General features: G+C 36.8%; 1 pseudogene; it reads right to left on the bottom strand.

Moving 5' to 3' along the window:
* Positions 1-11,132: 11,132 nt before the first annotated feature.
* On the bottom strand, positions 11,133-11,339 carry LOC144229072 (U2 spliceosomal RNA; annotated as a pseudogene).
* Positions 11,340-12,065: the final 726 nt, after the last annotated feature.

Raw genomic sequence — 12,065 nt, 5'->3', positions numbered from 1 at the left:
TTATCCATGCAAACAAAAGAGGACTGACTGCTATGGATTTATGCAAATTCAGTTTTTAACCTGCCAGCCAAAGAATAGGGCATGGAGATTAATTCTTAAGATGTTTTTAATTTTGTGTTTCAGGGAGGATGTTTTTTTTATTTTTTTAATTTTTTGACAGATTTGATGTAGACATAAAGATGGAAAGTTAATTGTTAGCTCTGGGTATTCAAAAAAGGTGAGGATTTTTACCTCCCCTTCCTAGAAAGGAAGAACCTATTGCATAAGGGTTTAACCCTGGATTAATAATAGCTTTTGATTCAAATTGAAAATAAAATACAAGTCAAATAACCAAATTGGTTGCATTGGGGGTCACTCAGAGACAACATAGCTAATGTAACTTTCTAAGAAAATGAAGCAAGAATGCTGGATTCTAGTCTAACTTCTGCTAGTGCCAGACTAGGAACTCCAGAGTGTGAGACTTTGATTTTTCTAAATTCTTTCCAAGAGAGATGTGTATCTGCTTACCTTTTACTGTACAGGTGTGTAGGAGGTTCAGGTATCTGGAAAGCACTAGGCTGTGTGTCCACTGGCACCTTAGGCTGATTACAAGCTTTTGCCCTTTTATTTCAACTGGTTTAATGGGTATAAGGGGCATTGACAGCAGGGCCGTTTATCATGCAAGGCAGTCGCTGGCTTATTCAGTGAAGACAGACTGCCACTTGGGTCTTGAGTCTGCTATGAGCTTTGCCAAGTGATGACATGAACACCCACTCAAACGTCTGAGAAATGTCTGCCTCATGAGTGCTCTATTTGATCCACCCCCGCCCCACCCTGAACACTGGTTTCCTCGCTGACCTTGCTCTAGTCTCAGGAGTAAGCTCCTTGGCTTTGATCCTATGCTGGCAGAATCAGCTACCTCCTCTGAATGTTCAAAAGGCCCCTCTTGGCAAGCATTTCTCTCCCAGATGAGTCGCAGGGCGTTGGAGGCACATCACTTCTTAGTGAGTTTCTTAAGAATGCATTCTATCTGGCTTTAGGCCAAGGGTTATCTGGAAGGAATGATATGTTGGCTGACTATACTACATTTGCAGAGATAAGTTTAATGAATTTCTCAATGTTTTCAGGTATATTCTTTACAGTTAAGATTGACTTCATGAAAAAAAACTCCATGTATTCTGTGCCTTTAACTATGCCTAGGTTTTTCCCTACCTCGGAATATGAAACTTTTACTTTACCTCATTGCCTTCTGAACTACTGCATCCAGACAACCACCTTTCACTGACTAATTCCTGAATAGATAGTAGACATTATTGATTGTGTTAATTTCTTCTTCATCTATTCTTATATGAATCCTTGGCAGTCTGATTTCCATTCCTAGTGAACAACTGAAATAATATTTTTTGTGCTTTTCTACCAGCCTGTTTTTACCCATTAAATCTCTCTGTGGCATTTGGCACTGTTGATTATCTTCTTTCCTTAAAAATGTGTTCAGGGCTCTGATTATAACACAGGATCCTTTCCTCACCTCTTCAACTCTTCATTTTCTCCTTTGATGGCTCCTTTTCTCCTTGTGGTCATTGACTCCAGGGTTTGTTCTTGTCCCTATGCCCATCCATTTTCAAAATGAGTACTTTTATCAAAATGGTAGTGACTCCCTCTAAATGTGTTAAACTATAATCTCTCACAGAAAGTCTGTCCCATACCTCTCTGTACCAGCTAGTCATTTCCACTTGGACATCCAATCTATCTTCCTAAATTCTCCATTCTAGGAAATAGACCGATTGGTTTTAAGTCTTGGATCTAATCACCTATAGGTTGTGGGTCTCTGGGCAAATTACTTTATATTACTTTATATTGCCTAAGTTTCCTCAGCTGGAGAATGGGGTGATGATGGTGACAATAAAGTCCCATTCAGTGAACTTAGTAAAAAAGGGAAAGGGCTTAGCACGGCATCCAGGCACCATAGCGAATGCTTTACAAAAAAGGTAATTTTATTACTTGTCATTATCTACAATACTGCCTTCTCCTTAGTTCTTAAATCTAGTAAGTCACCAAATTCTCTTCTGCCTTAATGACCTACTTTCTATCTCTGCTTCATTTCCACTATCCAGTGAGTGACTGTTTCCACAGATAGAACTTAAGAACCTCTTTCCTGTGTGTTTATCATCTGTTAGGCTGCTTTCCATTTCAAAAAGGTTTACCACTCTCAATAAATCCTCTTCAAATTCTTCAGCTATCCAAATCTCAGCATCCTCTTCTTGCAGTTTCATCTCCTGCTACTTAGTGTATAAACTTCCACTCCATGCAAGGCAACTTCCTTGTCCCTGAATATGCCATGCCATTTCTACCACCCACGCATGTCCTTTAGGTGGCAATACTTGCCATGGGTGGGGAAGAGGTGATATGAGCCCCATGTATTTTCCATCTTTCATAACTTATTAACAAATAAATTGTTGAGAATTAAATCAGTTGATTTTGTTAACAATTAAATCAGTTGATTTTGTTAACAATTAAATCAACTGATTTTGAAAGAAGGAGAAAATCCTTTTGAAAGTCTTGGAAACAGGATATAAAGTTCTAGAGGGCATAAAAAGCATAAAAATAGAAGTAGTTCATTTTATTGATTCTCTAAGTTACACTGTAATAAAAAGTATTGGCTAATTGATTGAGCACTTTACAGTTTGCCTGGCATTGTACGATAAATACGACCAGAACTGTTTTCCTCTAGTTGCATCTAACTTTTCTTTCCAATATCCTTTCCAAAAAAAAAAAGGACTACACTGCTCATTATGACCTCTAGATCCCATTTATAAAGACAAAATTAAGTTCCAGATTATATCCCACAAGATATACTGTCAAATCCATAGAATTAGCATATGAGTGGTCATTATCAAACAGTATATCCTTCCTTATTGGGATCCTAATATATTTAAGGTACTGTTTTAGTGCTATGAGGAACCTCAAAGAAGAATAAAGCATGTCACTTGACCATACATGTTCTTGACTTGGCAGTAGTTTCAGTGCTTGAGTATATTTTTTCAAATATTAATTTTTAGGAAACAATACATCTACGAAGTTAAGAATCTCAAATACTATTACAAAACTTATGATAAAAAATAATAATCTTCTGCTCCACCCTTTCTGGAGTTTCATTACCCAAGGTAACCATGATCAGGTCTTAGAACTTTTTGTTGAGCTACTTAATTCAATATATATAAACAGTATTCCTTGATTTTTTTAATTCTTGTAAGATGAGAATTTACCGCTCTCATTATCTCCCTAACCTCTGCTATTTCTCACCTTATTCTTTTTAAGATAATCATAATTTTTGCAAAACTAAATATTCAGGGTTTTTATTACTATATAGAAATATTTTTCACCATTCACTAAACAATGTATTATTATGACTACACTTCCTTTCTTATATAACTTTTTTCTTATAGTTAATGATCACCTCATTTTGTAATTTAAAAAATTGTTGTTGTATCTCTAATTCTTAAAAAAAAATGGTAAAATTTTTTCCTTCCCAATATGGTAAAATATATTAAATAAGCTGTCAGTTTTATCCTTGACAGCATCTCCACTCCCAGGGGATCTCTTTGAATCCTCAATTTCATGTTCCTGTCTGGACTGGCTGTTCTCTTATCTTCCCGAACAATTATAATGGGATATCTCTTAATGTTTCTCTTGAGTTGCATCTCATGTCTTCCTCTTTATTGTTTTATTCCTTTTTTTTTTTTTTTGAGGCCATCCTTCATTAGCTTCCTCAGAAAGGGTTAATAGAATACATTTTTGACATACCTTTTTCTAAACTTCAAACTTGATAGTATGGCTGGGTAAAGAACTTTAGAAATCATCATTTTACAGAATTTCAAAAGCATTGCTCTCCACTGTCTTCCATTTTTCAATGTTGCTGTTGGTAAATCCAAAATTGTGTGACATCATCCCTCCATTGCTATCATTTCTTGTCCTTTTTCCTACTTTGTGACTTTTTAATCTCTTAAAACATATTTAGCTTTTGGTGATGCTTGGAGATAATTTTATGGGTTCAATCTTCTATCCTTACCTGGAAATCATCAGTGTCATATTAGTTCTGAAACACTAAATTAAATCATTGTGTAGAGTTTATTTTTGAGTTATTCACAGAGAAGTGTCCTGATATGACCATGCATTGATTATTCAGTGACTATCAATCTCACATATTTGAAATTAATTACCTCTTTCTTAATGTATCCTATTCTTTTTTTCATTACTTGTAGCTTAGAGCAAATAGTACCACTTATACCATTTTAAGAATGTGTCTATCTCTACTGATGTTTATAAACATATTTATTGGGATATAATTTAAATACTATATAATTTCCCTATTTAAGTGTATACCTCACCTTTTGTAGTGTAATCACAGAATTCTATAAACATCATGACAATGTACACTATCACACCCAAACAAAACCCTCTATCCATTAGCAGAAATTCCCCATTTTCCATTCCCTCCTGTCCTTGCAAACACCAATTTAATGTCTAATTGTGTAGATTTGTCTATTTTGGACATTTCATTTAAATGGAATCATCCAATTGTGGTCTTTTATGATTGGTTTCTTTCACTTAATACAGGGTTTCCAATGTTTGTCCATGTTGCTGTAGGTATCAGTATTTCATCCCTTTTTATTGCCAAATTCAACTAAACATCAAGTTTTTGAAGACAGATTTCATCTTTGTGTGTTCAACAGTTAGCATAGTATTTGGCTGCTATTAATATCTAACATATTTATTAAATAGATAGATAGCTAATGCTAAGTCCATTTTCAAATCCACCCTCACAGTCCTACTTTCAAAAATTTTATCTGACCATCACCCCCAACAGAGATTTTATTTCAAAAGTGTTTGAAGAAGATTTAGATAAAAATTATTCTAAATATAGGTTATTCTTAATTTCTTCTCACAGTGGGAATTGTATACTAGCCACAACTATCTTCTTTATATCAGACCTTTGGGGTTTTTTGGTTTGTACCTCAGGCATTTAATCAAGTTCACAGTCAAAAACAGAACAAGATTGAGGCAAAACCATTTTAAGCTTGGTTCTAGAGTCTTTTTACTTTGCTAAAGGTGATGGCCTTGATCATCAAACTGATGTAATGATGGGGTTCTTGTGGAGCTCTGCTCTGATTTAGTACCACAATATTTTTTTCCCTGAAGGTACTTTTTTTCTCTTTTAATCCTTTTCATTTCGTTAAGCTGTACAGAATTAGGTCAAGGCTGAGGCATTAGCATTTCTTCTGGTTTTCTGTCAAGAATAGGTCAGATTGTGTGGTATCCTCTCCTATCTCTTTGTCCAGTCAACATTGGGAGACCCATAAAAAATGTGTTAAGACTTCTAACTATGCTTCCTTTCATGGCTCCCCCAAAACACTGTACTCTCAAAAGGAAATTCACATATACAACAATTTAGGAAGCCTTCCCACCTCAATACCTAAGGATCGTTTGAAAAGATTTCAGTTTGAAGAAATATGGATGAATAAATGACTTCTCAAACTTACCTTTCTGTGATTCTAAACTATTTCAAGTCCTAACACAATGACACTGAAACATGTGGAAGGTAGTGTGGTAATATTGGTATGATTGAGCAGATACCAAAAATTAAACTCACATCTATTTGTGGGCTATAGTTTCCATCTCTGTTTATGACTTCAAAAACAAGGATTTAATTTTTTAAACTAGTTTAATGGCCTTGAATTGTTTTTGAACAGCTGGAAATCTTTTACAGTAACATCAAAGGTGATTACTCCTTCATGGCAAGAGATCAGGGGGTTTGTGTCTCTTGGACTGATGTTAACTCAAACATTTTTTTTTCTGAACACACACACGGTATTTTTTTTTTAAATAAGTCTTTTATTCTGAATTCAGGGGTTATGAAAAAGTATTAAATGCCCTCTGTAGGGGAGCTCAAACCCAACAATGCAAACATCTGACTTTATCCTTATGTTTCTTCCTCAAAAAGATGAGAAGAACACAGGGGAAGTTTGACTATTTTTATCCATGAAACAAGGTCACTAAATATGTTATGTCAGTTAAATCAAATTCCTATCTTTTAAAAATGTTTCTATATTATATATTGGGTCTTCTTTTTGCTATAATTCAAAAGTGACATGGGTTCTGTAACTATTATTTTCCTAGTTGGTTATTAGAGTCTGAATTTTTGGTTGACATTTCTGAAATAAATATAGCTACTGGAGCACTAGCATTCTGATTTAAAAATCTGACTACATTAGAAGAAAATTAACCTTTTCAAAAAGCCACTGTTCTAAGGAATGATTTTAATCAAATGAGCTTTAAATGTTGTACCTGCATTTAGAATTTTTAAAGGGATTGCAATTCTCTAGTGATCTACTTTTTGAAGGAGGAAAAAAATGAAATTATGTGAAATGTAACCATAAAAATTATAAAGAAGATCCTAAATGAAATGAATTTAAAAAAAAAAACAACCTCAAATGTTTCTTAAAGTAACATCAGGTTCAGAAATCAAAGTAGAAACTGACTTTATTTTAAGTAGTTTGGTATCTTCAAATAAAAAGGTCAAGTTGTATCAATATCCAGTAAAGAGAAAGCTTTCTGTTGGAATCCTTTGTGATATGTTTATTCATTTATTTCATATACTATAGGTACTTATACCGTATAAAACACTGAGGGAGGGGTTGGGGAACTCTTGTGGAGAAGTCCCAGATCTCTTGTACAGAACAGATTGTTAAGATATGAAACATTTCCTACACATATTAAACATTTGAATGAAAATAGTGCACATAATGTTTAGTCTACAAGCTCGAGTATACAAGATATATTTTTACTCTTGGTAAATTGGCTTAATTTGGTATCCAAGTCCAGTTATCATGAGTATCAAGGAGAAACTGAAAAGCATCTCACCTCAAGAATTTTTGGTGTTCCTTCTTACTCTGGGGTTAGCCTGATATGTTGAGGCTTGTTATGGATTGAATTGTTTGGCCCCAAAAGATATGCTGAAGTTCTAACCCGATGTACCTCAGAAGGTGACCTTACTTGGAAACAGGGCCATCACAGATATAATTAGTTAAGATGAGGTTATACTGAAGTCATATGGGCCCTTAATCCAAGATGACTGGTATTCTCATAAGAGAAGAGAGACACGTTGGGAGAAGACAGCCATGAGATGATGGGGACAGAGACTGGAGTGATGCATCTATAAATCATAGAACACCACAGACTACCAAAACTTCCAGAAGCTGTAAGAGGCAGGGAATGATTCTCCCCTATAGGTTTCAGAGGCTGCACGGCCCTGCTGACATCTTGGTTTTAGACTTCTAGGCTTCAGAACTTGAGACACTAACTGTCTGTTATTCTACGTCACCTGGTATGTGGTAATTTGTTAGGAAATGAATACAAGGCCTTATGCCAATCAAGGTGTCATGGTGGGGTGGCAGGGCATCTGGTCTCTGGTCTTCTGGACACATAAATGTGAGCCGGCCACAGTCCCTGTTTACCTGACTCTTCAGGCCTGGTAGTCTCTGTAGTTTGAATGCCATGCTTGGGACTCAGGTACTTTTAGGGGGCAGGAACCTCTGAATTCTTGGCCTGATAAGTGACACACCCTGAGGTACTGCCCAAGAGGAGGAAGCCTTCCCCATTTCCTCTCCTAGCCCTGGGAGAATGTTTACTCTTTCGGCAGAAAGCCCCTTTCTCCTGCCCGCTTTTCCAGACTATTCTATTTCTTCTTTCAAAACTTGTGTTCCTTTTACCCTTCCTCAAGTCTTGTAAATTCTCCTAAGGGATAAGACTTTTGGAAAACCTCAGGGAGAGGGTCTTCCTCTGTTTTGACCTCCCTTCTTCCCTCCCCCAGGCAATAAAACAACAAACAGTAGAGGAGAGACTGCTCTAGGTAGACTGGGGAAGGAAAGTGTGGAAAATATAAATGGGAAATGTCTATAAAATAAACTACCAAGCTATTATTCACTCACAAAATTATTAACAAGGCTACATTAAATTAGTCAATGGATTTTTAAACTATTTGCTCAGACTCCTTATGCTTTCACAGTATATTATGTTTAGTAGATTGGGACTGAGCAAAGAGACCAAAAGAATAGCCTTTAATGCAATGTTTCAGTGTTGAAGAACTATTAGTGGGTCTCTCCAAGATTCCATTTTAGGAAATTTTTCCATGAATATTGACTGACTCAACCATATACATTACTGATCACCCCACAACAGGTGTATTGATTTTTAAGACAAGCAAAGTAACCAGGCACAACAAATTAAGAGCCAGTTATCCTGGCTTTCTTGAGTCAGTGATTCCAAACCTGGCTCAGAATCGTTGAGGCTCTTTTTAGAAGTACATGCCCAGACTAAAATCCTGGACATTGCCATCTGGAGTAAGATCAGGGAATCTATGTTTTCTAAAAGTCCCTGGGTGATTTTTGGCCAACTGGGGAAAGACTAATCTAAAAGATGAAATTAATTTAATAACTTGAGCAATGATTATTAACATATGTATAGTCCAAATCAACACATATATTTAGTGTTTTGGGATACTGTCTTCTGTCACCTGCATAACCTTTGCTTTAGCACAATTAGTTCAATAGGTTGTAGTTACCTTTTTATTTTGAAATCCACAATTGGCGTTTAAAAGTAATTCATTAACTGCTTGGACATGAAGCTTTAGTAAGGTCCCATTAGACTGGTAGGATGATTTCTTACCATTTGATAAAAGGAGAAACCGAGTCTGTTTCTAAGTCACAGAAAAGTTCGTCAATTACCAGGGCAAGGACATTCCCAAATATCCCATAGCAGAATAAGCTTAGATGTGTCCTGTTTTATCCTGGGCCTTTGAGTGTCTATTTAGACCTCAAATGACACTATCTAGTCCTCTTAGTTTAACACTATTGGCATTTCTGAAATTAATCATCAAAGTATTCTAAATTAATTATGTTGTTAGACTGCTAATAAAAATGACTCATTTTCAATGGAAGGCTGTCTTTAAAATTCCTACTCCAATATAAGACCCTCATCTACTTCAGCCAGGATTGTAGGTGTGCATGTGAATGTGTGTGTGTGTGTGTGTGTGTGTGTGTGTATGTGAGTGTGTGTGTAGTAAGGTGGGCCTATCATACTCCTTTTCTCGCTAGTGGCTAAGACATGCCAATCAGGAACAATAATGCACCAATACGATGACAAAACAAGACAAGATCAGGTGAATTCCTTAATTAGATGTGTCTAGTAAATTTAGAACACACACAGTTGATATGGTAGATTTAGAAAGATATAAAACAAAGTTTACCCAAGTACTAAAAATTACTGGATAATTCCGTTCAGATGAAACTACACATACAGAGAAGCACCTAACAGAAAGATCCTGTCTAGCTAATTGTAGGACAAGAGTCTTTGTTAAGTAAGCCCAAGTGCTGGTGGAAAAGGCTTCCAGGAAAGCAGGGAAGGAATGCTAACCGACCTAACCTACTGGACCTTATCACTTCTCTAGAAGTTATGGTATTTAGAATTGTTTGTGTAAGAAGTAATAAAAAGCTGGCAGGCTGATACCTGTTAAGCTGCTGACATACTGTTGTCCATGCAACTCGTGGATTGGCTCTGTGTTCCTTCTTGTGGGGCCAGAGTAGTTTCATAGCCCTCATGCTGGCCAAACAAAGTCAAGTCTGAAAAAAAAATAAACGCTGACCTCAGTGCCACCTTCTTTCCTCTCAACTCCTGGTCAAGGGTGATGTCACTTGCATTTGGAGGTATATGCTAGCTTTGGGAAGATGTCAGCTTGATCTGAATTGCTTTGCTGTTCTCTTCTCATAAGGCTGTTTTTCTGCATAGGGTTTCTGGCTAACTAGCTTCCTTCTTTTGGTTTCTCTTCCTATTTTGATCTAAATCTGTGTTCTTCACTGGTCCTCAGAGACTCACCATCTGGTTACACTGACGTGATTCAGGTGTTACTACACCTGTGTGTTTGAGTGCAGGTGTGAGGGTCTCTACTGATAAATGCCCCCAAAAACTATTTGTGGGGAGGTAGCTTAAGATGGGTATTTGCCACACATACTGCTCTTCTCTACCTGAATACTTTGGGGGAGTATTGAATTCTATCTTGGTTTGGAGTATATTTAAATATTTCCATTCAGTTTATCCATCTTTAATAGTAGGTTTATTCTAAAATAATTTGCCAAATCAAATGAAAACAGCAATAACTTGCTCAGTAACAAGATTGATATATTTTTAGCAAATCAGTGCCAGGCTTTATGGATTTTGCCTTGTCGTTTGTAAATAAGGGGCTGGTAGAAAGTGTAAGGCAGGTTGACAGCACTGTGTAGGCGGTGCACTGACAACCCTAGAGTATACCACTTATAGAGTTGTCTTTGGGTAATGACAAAGTGACTCAACTTGCTACTTGGGAAATGTAATCTCACAGGAGTTTTCCAGAATTAGATTCATATGCAGGAAAAAAAAATCCTATGAAAATCAGAGAAGCTGGTCACCATTAAGATACAGTCTTGGGAGGTTATTTTCTCACATTAGAGCTGAAAGTTTCACATGATCGTCAACTTTAACACATTTCACATTTCATTAAATGGTATCTCCATGTGTTGCTCATGCCGGAAACCTAGGAATTGTCTTCGACGGCTCGGTTTCTTTTGCCTTTGTAGTGAACGTGTTAACAGTGTGGCTGCGTCAACCTCCAAAGAGTACATTTGAATCTGTCAACTCTTATCTCCATTGCTACCATCTTCCACTTACACAGAACCCCTCACTGACTCTCCTGCTTTCGCACTTGCCCCTTCCAATCAGTTCTGTACAGGGCAACCAACACGATCTGGGTGTGAATTTTAATTTTCATCCAAGTTGCACATGTGCAGAGTTCTGTGTGCACAGAATTCTCACAAAGTCATAATTCTGCAATTCTTATAATAACTACCCAGAAATAACAAAGAGCTGTCCCCTCTTCCTCCTCCATTCTCAGTTCCCAGCAGTAACCAGTGGTTCCCTTTTATGATTGTTTAGTATTTACATTATATTTCTAAATTACATATTTATACTGCTTTTACCTGACTTTTCTATTTTTTAAATGTTTTTTATTTATTTTTGAGAGAGAGTGAGCAGGGGAGGGGAGAGAGAGAAAGAGAAAAAGAGAGAGAGAGAATCCCAAGCAGGCTCTGCACTGTTAGTCCAGAGCGCAATGGGAGGGCTCGAACTCAGGAGTCTTGAGATCATGACCTGAGCGGAAATCAATGTCGGATGTTTAACTGACTAAGCTTCCCAGGCACGCCACTGACTTTTCTGTTTTAAACTGCTAAGAACAGATACTACACTTGATCTTAGCCTAAAGGCTGAGAAATGATGATTTTTCTGTTTTAGATATTACCTTTTGACTTACTGTTTGCTATGAAGTGATGAGAATTTATGTTCTCCTTAAACACCCCTTTCTCTCTTCTCAGCCTCACCCCACCTTCCTAATAGAAGTCAGACTTGTGAGTTAGATCAAAATTCAGGGCTTGTCTTGCTCTGAGTATAATTTTTAATCATAGCTGAGTCATATGGTAGACCATTATTATATTTCTTTTCCTGTTTGACTTGTTTCCTCTGTTAATAATTGCCTGGTTTTTGTTTGCTTAGTTATCTGTACATGTATCACTAATCCATCTCTGATTCTCCACAAAAACTGGGAACTCTAGTACTAATACATGTTCCTGTTCCAATAGTCTGGTGACTCTCAACACTTGCTACACAGCAGCCAGGAGTGTTATTTTGCCATTATTCCGAGGATTCCTATTACTTCTCTTTTGTATTGGATTCCCTGTCTCTTAGATCCACTGACCCAAGGGATTTTGTTCTGTCTCTTACCTGATTGAGAGACTTAATTCTAGGTTGGAAATTCTTTTTGGTCAAAATTTTGAATTACTCCATGGTTTTCTAGCTTCTAGTATTAATATTGAGTAATCCAGTGTTACTGTGATTCTGGGTCCTTTGCATGTGACTTTCCCTCTGTTCTATTTCCTGAGTCCCTTTTAGGGTCAGTGCACCTTGGTGTGGGTTTCTTCTTGCTCCCTGCTTTGGTTTTGTTCCCT

The sequence above is a fragment of the Crocuta crocuta genome, unplaced genomic scaffold (genome assembly GCF_008692635.1).
Source record: "Crocuta crocuta isolate KB4526 unplaced genomic scaffold, BGI_CrCroc_1.0 scaffold153, whole genome shotgun sequence".
Classification (NCBI taxonomy): Eukaryota; Metazoa; Chordata; class Mammalia; order Carnivora; family Hyaenidae; genus Crocuta; species Crocuta crocuta.
This window is presented reverse-complemented; position numbering and strand designations above follow the sequence as displayed.